This window comes from Coenobita brevimanus, chromosome 102 (genome assembly GCF_032717465.1).
Source record: "Coenobita brevimanus isolate Jiangsu-jjx chromosome 102, ASM3271746v2, whole genome shotgun sequence".
NCBI classification, from domain to species: domain Eukaryota; kingdom Metazoa; phylum Arthropoda; class Malacostraca; order Decapoda; family Coenobitidae; genus Coenobita; species Coenobita brevimanus.
In genome coordinates this window covers 26,834,386-26,851,262 of record NC_137055.1, presented here as the reverse complement: position 1 = coordinate 26,851,262, position 16,877 = coordinate 26,834,386, and positions in this window count along the sequence as shown.

Below are 16,877 nucleotides of genomic sequence, written 5' to 3'. Positions count from 1 at the left end.
ATGAACGTATTAACGGCAGTGTACATGGCGTACTTTCCAGAGCTAGGCCTAATGTTCGTGATCTGCTCCGCTAGCTCTACTAATCGCGACCAGTAGTCAGTGAGGCGCTTGCCCTGATTCCGACGAGCATGTTTCAGTGCCAAATGAGCAGGTTGGAGAGCTTGTTCAGGGGAGTACAGGTTTAGGAGAGCAGTTTTAAAACGATCCCAATTACCATTTCATTCGATAATGAATCTTTGAACTCTACGGTGAGGGCCACCCAGTGAAAACTCCCTTTCCACGTCAAACCTGCCCTGCACAGTCCATCTGGCTCCTCTTGTTTTGTTTTCGATTTCTTTAATCCATGTACTAACGTTTGGTTCAAAGGTCAGCCCTGGGTACTCAAGTAATATAGTGTGTTTACTGGCAATGAAGTGACTAAGCCCCTTGACTCTAAATACAGGATCTTTTTGATTTTCCGAGATTGCCTCTGAAAGTCGGTCAGAAAGGACAGTAATGCCCTCAGTCGTATTTGCTCCAGCCATTTCAATTGCTGTATTAGTTAAGTTAAAAAGAATATTCTCGTCGTCTGAACTAGAGTCGCTACTGAATTCCATACAATGAGTTTGAGAACCTAGGTGTGGAACCGCTTAACTTAAAGGTTTAATTAAGCCTTAAATATCCCATTAAGCTGCCACCATTGTCGTATCCTACACTCTCTACATAATTCTTGGTATGCTTCACACTCAGTTTCACCGAGTACGGTGAACAGCTGCCACTAATTGGTAGTTGGTAGCGTGTGACAGTAGCAACGGAGAGTGTGGAGACAAGCCCAGAGAGGGCCTACAACCTCGTAGATTAGGACAACAAGATATTAAATACCGTACCCCTTTCTGCCTCAGACTCCCTCTCAGACTTCCAGAAATTAACAGTTCCACACTAAGGTTACAAAACACAGAAACAATTTTTACTTTAATTTTTAACAATCTGATACAGGTATTTACACTACTTCAGAAACAAGTTACACACCTATAACATTAACTTAATATCCCGAGTCTCATCTCGACACAAGGGAAGTCTCAATCACTTATTTATGACTTAACAGCAACTAAGTACTTAACTTGATAGCCATGTATGACCTCAGTCTACTTATCCAAAAAACTAGACAACCATCCGTGAGTGATAAAGGTTCACTTAAATGTTATAAGTCTTACTCTAAGGTAATTCTACCACTTAATTAATATTCGCCACGACCTGGAACTTACGCATCAATTCATATTGCTGGTTCTCCGAGTATTAACTGCCGGTATTTTACTTTAACGGCACTTACTCACCTTGCATTACTCTCCCGCAAGACTATTCTTCAAATACTTCTACTTACCAGTACCGCGAAGCCCATGGTCATGGCTGTGTTCTCCCCGTCTGTCCCAGCTGGACTCAAGACAATTTCTGTCTGACTGCCAAACCCTCTCTAGCCCCACCTCTCTCATGAGCGTGCTTATATACACCTCGATACGGATATTGAGTCACTAATACACCATACTCCATCCCAGTATACACCCTCTGCTCTCACCCACTGGCACACCATCAAGGTGATTTCACACATGACAGCCATCCCCGGGACCCTCCAGTGCCCCCCGAGTACATTAGCCTCTGCACCCCTGGCCCTCAAGAGCTATTATTTAATCTATGTCCTGGGTGTTTTTTTGCCCCTTACATAGTCACCCTCCTTCTCCTATCATTCCCTTATTCACTTCATTTATTACTGTGTTTCATCTTCTCTTTCCTCTGCAATTCTCTCCAGCGCTCGCTGCCTCCTAGCTCCCTGTGCTCTTTCCCACTCCTGCTGGGCACGTGCCAAAACCTCAGCACCATGCTTACGTCGGAGTGTTTTAAAGACTGCCTTCAGGAACTTCTGACGCTGGCGATCCATTATCCTATCGTCCCCTGCTCCATATTTGCCTGCCCCACATCCGTCTTCTTCTTCACTCCTCCTTTCTCCGCCTTCCTCCTCTTCTCTTCTATTCCCACTTGACCCAGGGCTCGGTCTGAAGGGGCCGTGTGAGTAAGAGGTGGAGATGACGTCAGGAGCAGTGATATTTGGGTGGGCGGCAAGTACATGATCATTGCAAGCCTGATACAGCTGAAGCTGATGGGTCATCCCTGGTCCTGTCCCAACTTGGGGATGTTGTCGGACAATTCATTTGTGCTTCAGATCTAAAGCATGGGATGCCCTCCTCAAATGATTCGAGTCCTGTGAACTCTACTTCCTCTTCTGGGGCTTCTGGTGGGGGCACTGGCCGTCCTACTCCTCCAAAGGCAGCCCCCAAGCCACCTTCTAAACAAGCTGGTATGCCCACTTAAAAGAGAAGTGTTGTAAAACTTACTTCCTCATCCTCTCGTTTGCCCACGGATGTTCATCAGAGGGAGTGGGTTTCTGGTGCTGGGCAGGCTCCTGTGAAGGGCCTTCATAAGCATCAGTTCAAACCTGCTCACTTGTCAGATGTACAGTCCCACACTTAATCATCATTCCTCCATTATGGGTTCTCTCATCCAATGGGATTGTCGGGGTTTACATGCCAGCTATGAGGAACTGCATCATCTTGTTTCTCAATTTACTCCTCTGTGCATGTGCATCCAGGAGACCATGGTAGGTGATGCTGTTCCTTCTGGTCCTTCTGGCTACCATGCCTTTTATTCTGATCCTGTGCTGGGCCAAGGTCAGCATGGAGGTGTTGCACTGCTGATTTCTTCCTTCGCCAGGATATTCCATAAAGTCACCTGGACATCTCTACTCCCATGCAGGCTGTTGCTGTCCGGATGTTTTTATGTCGGTAGTATAGAGTTTGGAGTCTTTATCTTTCCCCTAGTGCTACTGTTGAAAGGGCGGATCTGGAATGCCTTATTCATGATTTTCCTTCTCCGTTTCTGTTACTAGGAGATATGAATGGTCACCATCCACTATAGGGAAACAGTGAGGTCAACCCTCGGGGTGTAATGCTGACCTCTTTAGTGGAAGATGAGGATTTAGGCATTTTGAACTCTGATAAAATGACATTTCCATAACCGACTGGAACATTCACTGCCACTGATTGGTCTTTATGCTCAGCTGATGCTGTTTTAGATTTTACCTGGGATGTGTAGCCAGACTGTATGGCAGAGGCCATTTCCCATTACTTTTAACTGCTAGTGCTGGTGGACCTCAGCCACGTCTTCCTTGCTGGCTTCTGGATTAGGCTGACTGGCCACGTTTCAGGGAATTAAGTTCCATTTTCCATTCTGTCAATGAGTTTGACTGTCTTACTGAGGCAGTGTCATATTTCACAGACTTGTTGCACTCAGCAGCCTATTTATCTGTTCCAAGAACGAGGGGTCAGTTTCCTAAACGTCCGGGTCCTTAGTGGAACCGTGAGTGCAGTTCCACAGTGAGAGCCAAATGAGTCGCCTTCTCTCGACTTCGTCGTCACCTGGGGATCCTCAGTAATTGGTGGCGTATCAGAGGGCACAAGCTCATATGAAGTGGGTTTTAAAGGAGGCCAGGTGTTCATCCTGGAAGGGTTATGTTTCCTCCATCAATTCGAGGACTTCCATCACCCAGGTGTGGAACCGGGTAAGGAAAATTTCAGAGGAGTTTACTGTTCCCTCTCCTTCCGCTTTATCTGCAGGAAGTGGAACTGTGGCTGATCCTTTTGCTGTTGCAGAGTTGCTTGTTGATCATTTTCCCAGTGTGTCACAGAAGGATGCAGATACCCCTTCGGCTTGCTACCGTCAGCGCTTAGAGTCTCGTGGTCTCAGTTTTGCCTCTGCTGGGGGAGAGCCTTACAAAGTTCCATTTTCATTTTCTGAACTCCAGGCGGCCCTGTTGCAGTGCCATGATTCCTATTCTAGTTATGATGATATTCCCTATGCATTTTTACGTCACCTATCTGGTGAGTCCTTTTTTATTTTGCTTTCACTGGTTAATAAGAGCTGGTGTTCTGGTGAGGTTCCAGCTTGTTGGAGTGTTGCTGTGGTTATCCCCGTCCCCAAACCAGGTGAGGACCACCTACAGGCAGCAAATATTAGCCAGTTTCTCTGATGTCTTGTACATGTAAAGGTCTTGAGAAAATGGTCAGTGTTAGGCTTGTGTGGTTTTTAGAGAGAGGTGACTTCTTATCCCCTGCCCAGTATGGTTTTCGAAAAATTTGATCTACATTTGATGCACTATTGTCCTTGGAATCTTCTGTCTGTGAGGCATTCTCTATTAACCAGAACCAGGTCACAGTCTTCTTCGATCTGGAAAAGGCATATGACACACTACCTGGCATCATGGCATTTTACTTTCTCTTTATGAGTTTGGTCTTTATGGGCACTTGCCTATTTTTATTCAACAGTTTTTATTGAACCATTTTTTAAGGGTCAGAGTGGGAGGATTCTTTCTAATGCCCGTGAACTAGAAGATGGAGTACCACAGGGGAGTATCCTTAGTGTTACTTTGCTGTAGCCATTAACAGTGTAGTCAGTGTACTTCCTGACGGTGTACGAGAATTCCTCTATGTTGATGATCTCTCAATTTCCTTAACCGGCTCTAGAATGTCTCTGATAGAGAGGAAAGTGCAGCTGGCTTTCAATAGAATCTCTAACTGGGCAGAGTCTCGCGGTTTCCATTTTTCTGTAACGAAGACAGTGGCTATGTATTTTTGTCGTCTTTGAGGGGTTCACCTGGACCCTAACTTGTATCTCTATGGACGAAGAATATCCTGTGTGGAAGAGATGGAGTTTCTGAGTCTTCTGTTTGATAGACAGCTAACCTGGGTTCCTCATATTCGTTCTGTTAAGGCAGCATTTATAATAGCTCTGTGTCTTGAGAGTTTTGGCTCATATCTCTTGGGGTGCTGACCCTCAGGCCCTCCTTCTCTTGCATGGGCTTCTTATTCTTCCTAAACTTGAAAATGGGTGTGAGGTCTCTTCCTCTGCAACAGATTTCCATCTCCGGTTGTTAAATTCTGTGCATCATGGTGGTGTACGTCTGGCAACCGAAGCATTCAGATAATCCCCGATTTCAAGTCTGTTGGTGGATGCTGGCGTACTCCCATTGGATTTGCAAGAGGTGTTGGTATCATCTTCACGGCATTCCAGGCTCAATTTCTTGTGTCATCGTCTCCCATGATTCCCAATCATCAGTTTATGACAGCCATTCTAGTTTCCCAAAGCCCTGTGGTTACAGGGCCTGGTCTGTTATATCAGTCCTCTCTGTTCCAAGACTGGCAGTTTGTCCACATTGGATCCCAAGGGTGGGTTCTTAGCTACTCCCTCGTTTGGCATTTTGTATGTCTGTTGTTGAAAAAAAGGGGTCGCTTCCATCTCAGGTGTCCCTCTCTCTCCTCTTAGAACATGCCTCCACTCATGAGGGTTCTGTCCCCGTCTATACCAACGGGTCAAAGACTGATGCTGGAGTAGGATTTGCTGTTGTCTGCCCTTCTTTTAGTAGGGATGGTAGCCTACCTAGCATTACTTCAGTGTATATGGTGGAACTGACTGCACTTTAATATGCTCTTTTTAATCATTTTTACTCTCCCCAATCCGTTTTTGTAGATTTTTAGTGACTCGCATAGTGCTCTGTCTGCACTGGAGTCTTTTAATGCATCCCAACCATTGGTTGTATAAATTTTAGAGTGGCTTTTTCTTCTTGGCCATTGTCGTTGCCATATGGACTTCTGTTGGGTTCCTGCACATGTTGATGTGGTGGGCAGTGAGAGGACAGATACATTAGCTAAAGCTGCGTCTTCTCAGCGGCCCCCCAATTGACTACCTGCTTCCTGCTTCTGATGTATCATCTTACTTGCAGTGGACAATTCATATGCGTTGGCAGAGTGTAATGTCATGTTATCTATGTATTTGTCAATGTCATGTTATTTATGTATTTGTCAGTGGTATGTATTTGTCAGTGTTATGTTATCTATGTATTTGTCAATGGTGTGTGTGTGTGTATGTGTGTGTGTGTGTGTGTGTGTGTGTGTGTGTGTGTGTGTGTGTGTGTGTGTGTGAGTGTTGACCAGCTAGTTAATGCCTCTGTGACGTCCATGGTTGGGGAGGGTGCAGTTAGATGGAGGTGAGGAGGGACGGCCAGCGAGACCAAGGCGGGCAGACGACCTCTAGCCCTCAGGCAGTGTAGACTTGTGTATCAATTGTACGAGCTGGGCAGCGGTAATAAAGGAGTGTCACGACAACACCAACATTTGATTGTCCACTACAACCTATCTAGGCAACATGGAGGACGATAAGAAGACCGACCTTCCTACAACAACATTAGTATTATTTGATGCTCGCCTGATTCTGGAGTATGATGGCTTTATGGACATTGTGGAGTGGGTCACATGAGTGGATATGTTGAGTCAGCTCTGTGGAATTGCCCTCGAATCAGTTCTGCCACTATGACTGACAAGTGGGGCATTCGTTGTGTGGTCACAATCGCCAGTTGCCAGCCACTGTTCGCTGACAGAGGTGAAGAAAACACTGTATGCAGCATTCGCCCTTGATCAATATGCAGCATATGAAGCTTTTACTGCACGTCGGCTACGAGCAAGTCAGTTGATGTCTTCCTGGCTGACCTCCGACGGCTGTCAACTTTGTTTGGAGGCGTGTCTGACTGTACTCTGGCATGTGCGCTCATGGCAGGACTACCAGATGATATTCGTTGTGCTATTCGCACTGGGTTAAGAGCCGAGGGACTGGATTTAAACAGTGTGTTGGCACGGGCTCGTGCCGTGCTTAGTGATGAGAGTGTGGCTGCTGCTGGGATTTCGGCACCAGAGAGAGACCAAATGCTGGTGCAACTGCCTAGGAGAGCACGTCGCCTTAATCATTGCTGGACCTGTGGCCAGCCAGGACATTTTGCTGCTGCATCTCCTCCGATGGGAAACGATGTTGGAGGGGCCGCATCAGTGCCAGCGTCCTCTCTTGGAAGCCAGTAAGTGGCACTTTTCCTGTGGTGCAGCTGCTTGTTGACAGGCAGCGGTGCCAAGTTCTTGTTGACACTGGTTGCACAGACACCATAGTACATGCCCCTTGTTGCATTCAGTGGCACCCGCAGACAACCAGCATCACAACAATTAGTGGAGATTCTTTCCGGTGCACTGGGACAGGCAGTGTGACAGTGGAAACTCCTGATGGCCAGAGCGCCTGGATGCGTGTGCTGGTGGTGCATGAGCCGTCTTTGGGTGTGGATGTTGTGCTCGGCATCACTGGCATCTCAGCACTTGGTGGCATCATAGTGAAGTCTCAGTCAGAAGTCCAATTCAGTAGCACTGGGAGATTGTGTGGAGCTGCGTCATCGACTCTGACACCACTGGCAGTGGATGCGCCTGATTTCAATATACGATTTGATGTAAGGCATCGAACGTGGACGGTGTCATGGAAATGGACAAATGGAGCAGCACCAGATTGCCTGCATTATACTGTGGCACAGTACAACATATCCCCATCCATGCACCAGGAGTTTGACCAGGAACTGGAGTCATGGATCAAGAATGGCTGGTTGGTACCCTACTACGAACAGCAACATGGGATGCCAAGAGGGTTTGTGCCACTAATGGCTGTTCATCAGAATAACGGCATTAAAGTACGACCAGTGCTAGACTACTGCCAACTAAATGACTACGTAACTGCCTTCCCTGCTGATAGCGACGTATGTGCTGATCAGATGCACATATGGCGCCGACACGGAGGTATTGTGGCTGTTCTGGACCTACGCATGGCTTATCTGCAGGTGCATGTCGATCAGCAACTGTGGTCGTTTCAGACAGTGATGGTACGAGGCCAGTGCTGCTGTTTGACGTGCCTTGGCTTTGGCCTCAACATAGCTCCGTTGGTCATGAAGGCTGTCGTTAAGAACATCTTGGCTCAGGACCCAGATGTTGGGCATGCAGTGTTTGCCTTACATCAACGATGTGTTGGTGAATGTGGAACTAGCCAGTGCAGAGCAGGTCACTGCACATTTTGCTGCATTCGGCCTGGAATGCAAGCCGCCGAACCGTGCAGCTGATGGGGCACGACTGCTAGGGTTTACATGCAGTCATCAGATGGCCAGTTGAAGTGGACACGTGACAATCCAGTCGACCCACCACCGACAAGAGTGACGCGTCGTGCTGTGTCCGCATGGTGCGGACGGTTGGTCGCACACTTGCAAGAAGGAGGGTGGCTCCAGCCAGCAGCTATGTGGATTAAACACTGAGCAATGACACAAGGCTGGGACGACATCGTGGATGATGACTCCCTGCTTCAACAGATGGAATATGTGGCAGCATGGCTGGTCAGAGAAGATCCGTGTCGTGGCCTCTGGTGTGTGTATGGAGACCAGGCAGTCGTGTGAACAGACACCAGTGCTCTAGCTGCTGGAGTTGTTTTAGAGATGCCACAAGGTAGTGTAACTGAAGACGCATGCTGGCTGGCTGTGGCAGGACGACAGCTCACATATCAACATGGCGGAGCTGTACACAGCAGTCCGTGGAGTGACCTTGGCAATCACTTCGGGTATGAAGAACATTGAGTTATGGACAGACTCTGCCACAGTATATCGTTGGATTGACGTTGCACTGAGTGTTCGTGCATGACTTCGAACGAAGGCTCAGGGAGAGATGTTGATTCACCACCGAGTCAAAATCATTCGCCAACTGATGAGTGAGTTGGGACTGACATTGTCTGTGAGGCTTGTCCGGTCTACAGAAAATCACTCAGATGTCCTCATGCGTGTCCCAGAGGAGTGGATGCGGAATGACAGACTGGTAGCTGGTGCAGCAGTAATGGACGAGCAAGACACCGCTGAGCCTAGAATTGCTGACGTCCATGGACATGCTGGTCATTCTGGAATCCGGCGTCCACTGTTTCTTGCACGCCAAGAGATCTCTTGACTGGTGACACGGGCTGAGGTGCATGAAGTTGTGAAGCAGTGTGATATGTGCTGAGCCACTGACCCTACTCCAGCGAAGTGGCAGCACGGGTCATTGGGTGTGACAGGAACATGGCACCATTTGGCTATAGACATCACCTATCACAGTGATCACGCCTATCTGACAATCGTCGAATGTGGGCCATCCTGATTTTGTATATGGCGGCACCTGCGACACCATCTTCTGTGGACGGCGATTCGCAGACCTTATCACATGTTGGAGCGTGTTACTACACTTCAGAGTGACATATGCACAAGTGGCAATGGCATTGTTGAACGAAACCACTGCAGAGTGAAGGTGATCGCTGCCAGGAAACAATGCTCCATCCTGAAGCAGTCCACCTATATATCACACCCCGAGATGGAATATCAGTGACAGAAGCCCCTGCAAATGGTGTGTACAGCTACGAGGTGCGAGACTGTGTACGACCTACCCATGAACGGCTCATCATGGACACAATGCCTGATGGTGATGAAGGCATGTGGCATGTAGTGGGTGATGCTGTTTGGATCAGGAAGCGTGGTGATCGCTGCACATCAGTGTCACAGCCTGGTGTCATCACAAGGGTCAACTCTCCTCAGGTGGTGGACGTTGATGGTATCTCGCAGCACATGAGGGATGTGAGGCACTGCAGCAGCACCTCACTGGATCAGGGCAGCCAGCCAAATGTGCATGAGGCTGGTATTGATCGCACACTGTACATCGATGTACAAGCTCAACATCTGCTATTGCACCAGCAGGAAGTGTCAGATAAGTCCAGCCCAACAACGACAGAACCAGAGGCAGTACTTTGATGAAGCACACGCATATGGTGCCCACCGCTTTAATTTGGTTATAAGCTTGCCGTTTGAGAAGAAAGATATTTATAAGTATACATGGGTGAGACAGGAGGGTGGAAGGGTTGTTGATAGAGCTTTGATGGACTATGTGGTTGTGTCTAGGAATGTAATAGGAAGATTGTTGGATGTGAGAGTTCTGAGAGGGGAGGGTGGAGGTATGTCTGACCACTACCTGGTGGAGGGAAAGTTAAGAGTAGGTAAGAGATGGGTGAGAGCTAGGAGGGTTAGGTGTGGCAGGGAGGTTTTGATAGTGAGTGAGTTGGATAAAAAGAGAGAAAAAGATAGAGTATCAGGAGAAATTGAAAGATGAGTGGAAGAGTGAAAGATCAGGAAAATGGCAGTGTGGAGGAGGAATGGCAGTTGTTTAAGAGTGCTGTGGTGGGGCATGCAGAAGAGGTGTGTGGTGTGAGACGTGTGGGTGGTGGTGTAAGAAAAGGAAGTGAATGGTGATGCGAGGAAGTAAGTATGGCTGTGGCTGAGAAGAGACGTGCATATGAAGTGTGGCTGCAGAGGAAGGATGAGATGTCATATGAAAGGTATAAGGAAAAGAGGAATAGGACGATTAGGGCTGTGCGTGATGCTAAAGTGGCAACAGATGAGAGGTAGGCAGCTGACAGAGAATTTTCAACAGAATAAGAAAATGTTTTGGAAGGAGGTGAAAAGGGTGGAAAAGGGAGAGTCTGGGAAGGAAGAACGAGTAAAAGCAGAGGATGAAAGGATGTTAACTGAGATGGATGCAGTAAGGAAGAGATGGGCAGAGTATTTTGAAATATTGTTAAATGTAGAGGAGGAAAGGGTGGCTGAGATTGTGGCAGATGGATGGGTGCAAGGAATAAATGTGTTGGGAGAGTTGAATGATTCTTTGATCAAGAAGGAGGAAGTTGAAAAGGCGGTAAAGGAGATGAAAACAGGGAAAGCTGCAGGTATGGATGGGTGTGCTGTGGAATGCCTGAAGGGTGGTGGAGTGACTATTGTTGACTAGTTAGTAAGATTGTTGAATGTATGCTTTGTGAAAGGTATGGTGCCAATTGACTGGGCAAGTGCTTGTGTGGTCCCGTTGTATAAAGGCAAGGGTGATAAATATGTCTGTTGAGTGTTGTAGGTAAGGCGTATGGTAGAGTGTTAATTATGAGAGTTAGAGAGGGTACAGAGGGAGTGATTGGTGATGAGCAGTGTGGCTTTAGGAGAGGGAGGGGATGCGTGGACCAGGTGTTTGCTGTGAGATAAGTGTGTGAAAAGTATTTAGCGAAAGGCAAGGATGTGTTTTGGGCATTCATGGATTTAGAGAAAGCGTATGATAGAATTGATAGAGAGGCTTTGTTGACTCTTTTAAGATTGTATGGACTTGATATTAGGTTATTAAAAGGAGTGAAAAGTTTTTATGTAAATAGTAAAGCGTGTGTAAGAGTGGGAAATGCTGTGAGTAATTGGTTTCCCGTGAGAATGGGGCTGCAACAGGGATGTGTGATGTCGCCTTGGTTGTTTAATATTTACATGGATGGTGTTGTAAGGGAGGTGAATGCAAGAGTTTTAGGTGGATGTCTGAGTCTGGTGAATGTTGATGGTGGAGAGTGGAATCTGAAGCAGCTGCTGTTTGCAGATGATACTGCACTGGTGGCTGATTCAAAGGAGAGATTGAGACAGTTGGCAGAGGAGTTTGGAAGGGTGTGTGAAAGGAGGAAATTGAAAGTAAATGAGAATAAGAGTAAAGTGATGAAGTGTACGAGGTTGGTAGATGGTAGAGGGATGAATATAGTTTTGAATGGCGAGTTGCTTGAGGAGGTAGAGTGTTTTAAATATCTAGGGTCACATGTTGCTGTGGATGGAAGAATAGATGCAGAAGTGAACCTTAGAATAAAATTAATGAAGTAGGAAAGGTGCTGGGAGGAATGAAAAAAGTGTTTAGATGTCGTTTGCTTAGAATGGATGTAAAGAGAAGGCTGTATGAGGGTGTTGTGGTACCGACTGCGTTATATGGGGCTGAAACATGGAATATGGATGTAGCAGAGAGGAAAAGTTTGAATGTAATGGAGATGAGGTGTCTGAGGAGTATGTGTGGAGTGATGCGTATGGATAAAGTGCGGAATGATGAAGTGCGAAGGAGAACTGGAGTTGTTCAGGAGATGGCTGGGAGAGTTGAGCAGAGGATGTTGCAATGGCTTGGGCACATGGAGGGAATGGATAATGAGCGGTTGGTGAAAAAGATAACTAGATCTGATGTGAGAGGTGTAAGGCTGAGAGGAAGACCACGAACAGGATGGATGGACAGTGTGAATAGAGCGCTGGATGCGAGAGGGATGTCTGTTGAGCAAGGAAGAGTGGCTGTGTGTGACAGAAATAAATGGAGAGAAATTGTGAATGAATAAATGATGACGCAGCTCTGAGGGGATATTCTCCCACATTTGGTCTGATCAGCTAGTCAGGTCAGGTGCGGGTAAGGGGATGGGTCTGTTACGATGTCGCAGGGGTAAACCAGCTCTGCTGTCGGGCCCTGCTGCGGATGTCACTGATTGCATTGCACAGTTGACCCTTGTGTGGTGTGGTGCGTGAGGATCTGTCCGTTCTCCCTTTTGGGGCTAAGATGCGAATGAATGTGTTTGAATGGATGAACAAATGGGGAGTGTGTCGTCCTGTCTCGGCTACCTCCCTTTCCTCGGGGGAAGCAGCCTAGGAATATAGATAGATAGATGATCTTGTAGATCAGGGTGAGGTGATATGTCATGCTATCTATGTATTTGTCAATGTCATGTTATCTGTGTATTTGTCAATGGTATGTATTTGTCAATGTTATGTTATCTATGTAATTGTCATTGGAGTGTACGTGTGTGTGTGTGCGAGGGTGTTGACCAGCTAGTTGGGGGGGGTGCAGTTAGAGGGAGGTGAGGAGGGACAGCCAGTGAAACCGAGGCGGGCAGACGACCTCCAGCCCTCAGGCGGTGTAGACTTGTGTATCATTTGTACAAGCTGGGCAGTGGTAATAAAGGAGTGTCACAACAACATGAACAATTGATTGTCCACTACACAGAGACACTGGGATGGTGTTGCTCATAATAAACTAAAACAAATCTTTCAGAGTGTGGTTGTGCCAAAGCTTCTTCCCTCCATGCCTCAGTGATTGGAGGTGGCTCTTGCTAGGTTTTGCATTGGCCACTCGCGGCTTACACGTGGGTTCCTCGTGAATGATGAGACTCAACCGTACTGTGATGAGTGCCTTGTTCCCCTTACTGTCTGTCACTTGTTGGTCGAGTGTCCGAGTTTGGGGGACCTTTGTCAGAGATTCCTTCATAGGCATAAGGGGCAGATGGTGCCTATTGTTTGTCCTCGATGCTTGGTGAAATCTCTACTGATTTTACTGATGTTTTTAGTTTTCTTCAGGAGGCGGGCCTCCATCTGCTTTTATATGTAATGGATATTATATAAACTCTTCTTCTAATATTTTCAGTATTTTATTCCTACTAACAGATATTAACTTTGTTTTGAATATGCACTTTTTATTTTGTTGCATTTTTTACCTAGTTGTCCGGCGGCATTTGACCCTGGCAGTTGCTCCACCAGATTTTAATACAATCAATCAATCAATCTTCTCAGTCAGATATGCAGTGCAATATCGGATTATAATACATTAGAGTTTGAATGTAGCCTTTAACTCGGCAGGGTAAGTCAGGCTAGAGCACCAGGTCTCTAGTAAAATATTCAATATTGTCACTATACCACATGTTGTAGGGCAACTGGAACAGGGCGATAGCAAAGGTGGTGGATGGTCCTACTCGGTGTTGACAGGGTAACCTTATCACTACCCCAGTTGTCCACATTTCAGTATCATTTAAATCCAATTTCTGACCCCATTATTTCATATCGTTTAAAATGTGTTCTAAAATATAGTCAGTTAGTATTGCTTACTAAATATATGTGTAACCAAAAGCATTTGTCCATTTTAGAAATTTTCTCTCTCTGTGGCAATTGACGTTTCGGCTGACGATAGTTAATGGGATAAAATATGGCCACGCAGAGATAGAGGAAAGTAGTAACAGACTTGGGACACAAGTTGAAAAGCAAATAATCATGAAGTTAACCTGACCCCAATGTCCATTACATTGCTATAAGTAACACTGACCAGTATGAACTGTGACTCGTCAAACCTTTGTTGAAAACATTCTTGTAGAAACCGAATAAACTTAATTATTTGTTTTATGGCACGTTAATGTTGATATGTGTAAGCTGCAGTCGAGACAAGTTTGTTTGGATACTATACAGATCATTCATCTGGCCAATTTAGTTATGCCAGCCACCAAGTCATGGCCTCGGCTTGACCAGCTTAGGCAGTTTAACCAGACAAGCTGTCATCCAGTCCCTGTTGCCCAGTGTTACCTGATATCATGTATTAACTCACTGAGAGTGATAGGCCTCATTTGGAACTTATCAGAGTAGAAAGTGATGGGCATCAAATGAGTGCGATTTTAAAAGGCGTACCAAAACCGCGCCATGAGGAGTAGAGGCTGAAATTTGTATGGGAAACAGGGAAAGGTGGCAACTCTTGATACCACCCCCCCACTGCCCCATATATACTCAGCATGTGCGCGCGCAGACACCACTGCCCCAAATACGCTCAGAATATGCTCATGTAGACACCATGGAGCGCGCATGTAAATTTTCCTCCCGTGATGCCACCAACCCTGCACTAGGCACTAAGGGATCTGCATGCACACACACACACACACACACACACACACACACACACACACACGAGAGAGAGAGAGAGAGAGAGAGTGTGAGAGGGTTGATGATACAGTAATCATGTGATCCTTGCCTAAGACCTTGGTAAATATAGGCTGCCGGACAGTGCCCTTCCTTACCTCACTCACTGCGGGTGGTGGGTTGCTAGTGCCGCCAGCTGTTCATCTTCTGGCCATTTTATCTCACCACCACGTGACTATGTGGTCACATATATATATTGCCGGATGCGTGTGAACATTTCCAAGACGATGATGTATGTTTCATTCAATTCTGCAAGACTCGAAATTTTGGCCAAGTTGTCACTTGGCAGTAGGTACCTATGGAACCATGGTCGCTCGCCATAGGTTAAGACATCAGTAACCAAGATAATACTGATTATGTGTTTTACTTATCAGCAACACTTTGCTATTACCACACATGGGATACGAATAGTAACTAATGGTAATGACCTATAATAGAGTTTGTAAAGTAACAGTGATTACATCGAGTAATGGAACGAACACACCAACGACTACTACAAATATCTACATAGCTGTTTAATGTTACACACTGAATGGATACAACATTTCTATCTATCTATCTATTCCCAGACGCCTCAATCCCGTTTGGGGTGGCCACAAACAAATCGCCTCCAAGTCGCCCTGTCCCCCGCCATTTCACTGCCCTGCTCCCAACTCACCCCCCCCTCTCTCATATACCTCTCCACCCCATCCCTCCATCTCATCCTCGGCCTCCCCCTCCCTCTTCCCCCCTCCACCTCACTCACATACACTCTCTTCGTCAGTCTTTCACCCTCCAGCCTCTCCACATGGCCAAACAACCTCAGTGTGTTCCTCATAACGCTTCCTATCACATCCACATCCACACCACAACGCTCCTCTATATCCTCATTCGTCAGCCTGTCTCTCCATGTGACTCCACAGGCTCCTCTTAAATAACTCATTTCCATTGCTCTCACTCTTGACTTGTGTCCTTCCAACAATGTCCAAGCTTCACTTCCCTACGTTAGAGTTGGTATCACAATACTGCCATGTAGTAACTTTTTCACTTCCATGCTCACTTCCCTGTTTCTTATCACTGCTTTCAAAGAACCAGCAACCTTTCTTCCCTGCTGTACCCTTTCAAGCACTTCACCCTCCAAACCTCCATCCTTACTCATCACACTACCCAAGTACTTAAACGTACTCACATTTTTCAATTCCTCACCATCCAACCTCGCTGTACATTCACTAACTTCACCTCTCTCAAAGACCATCACTTTACTCTTCCCTACATTCACCTTTAGATTCCGTTTCTTACACACTCTCCCAAACTTGCAGCTCCCCTTCGTCTTCACTCAACAACACATTATCATCTGCAAACAACAGTACAGGGAGTTTCCAAACACTATCCTCTCTCACCAGGGCCACTCCAACATCCACTACCCTACCTTGTACCTCTTTTATTACCCCATCCATGTGCAGATTGAACAACCATGGAGACATGACACATCCCTGTTTCAAACCTACTTTCAAAGAGAAAAATTCACTTAGTTCATCATCCACACGCACTGCAGCCTTCGCACCATCGTACATACTCTTCACAGCATTCAACAACTTCCCATCTACTCCATATATTCTTAGCACTTTCCACAATCCTTGTCTATCCACCCTGTCATATGCTTTCTCCAAATCTATGAAAGCCGCATACAACTTTCCCTTCTCTAGAAACTTTTCCACTAAAGATCTAAGAATGAATATCTGATCTACACAACCTCTTCCCTTCCTAAAGCCTCCCTGTTCTTCTCCAACTAATTTCTCTGTTCTTTCTCTAACTCTGTCTATAAGTATCCTACCATACACTTTTCCTATTATACTAAGAAGACAAATGCCCCTATGATTACCACACACTTCTTTTTCCCCTTTTCCTTTGTACAAGGGAATAATTATACCTGACTTCCAATCCTCCGGGACTCTACCTTCCTCCCAGGCCAATCTGCACATCTTCCACATCCATTCTACTACTATCTCTCCCCCATGCTTCAGCATTTCACCACACACTCCATCAATTCCTGGGGCTTTCCCCGATTTAACTTTCTTCATTGCTTCCACAACTATCCTACTGATTTCTTCCTGTCTTCTCAACTTCCTTCTTCTCCCAGCCATTCCCCAGCCACTTATACTCGCATTACTTCCATCCTCTACGTTCAACAATTCCTTAAAGTGTTCTCTCCATCTGCTCACTTTTTCTCCCTTCTCCACTAGTAATCTACCATTTTTATCTTTCACTCCCCTGCTAACTTCACTTCCATCCTGTCTTACTCTTTTCACTTCTCTCCAGAACATTTTCTTACAGTCCCTCCACTTTACACTCAAATTCCTTCCAAATTCCTCATCCACTCTCTTCTTACTCTCTCTTA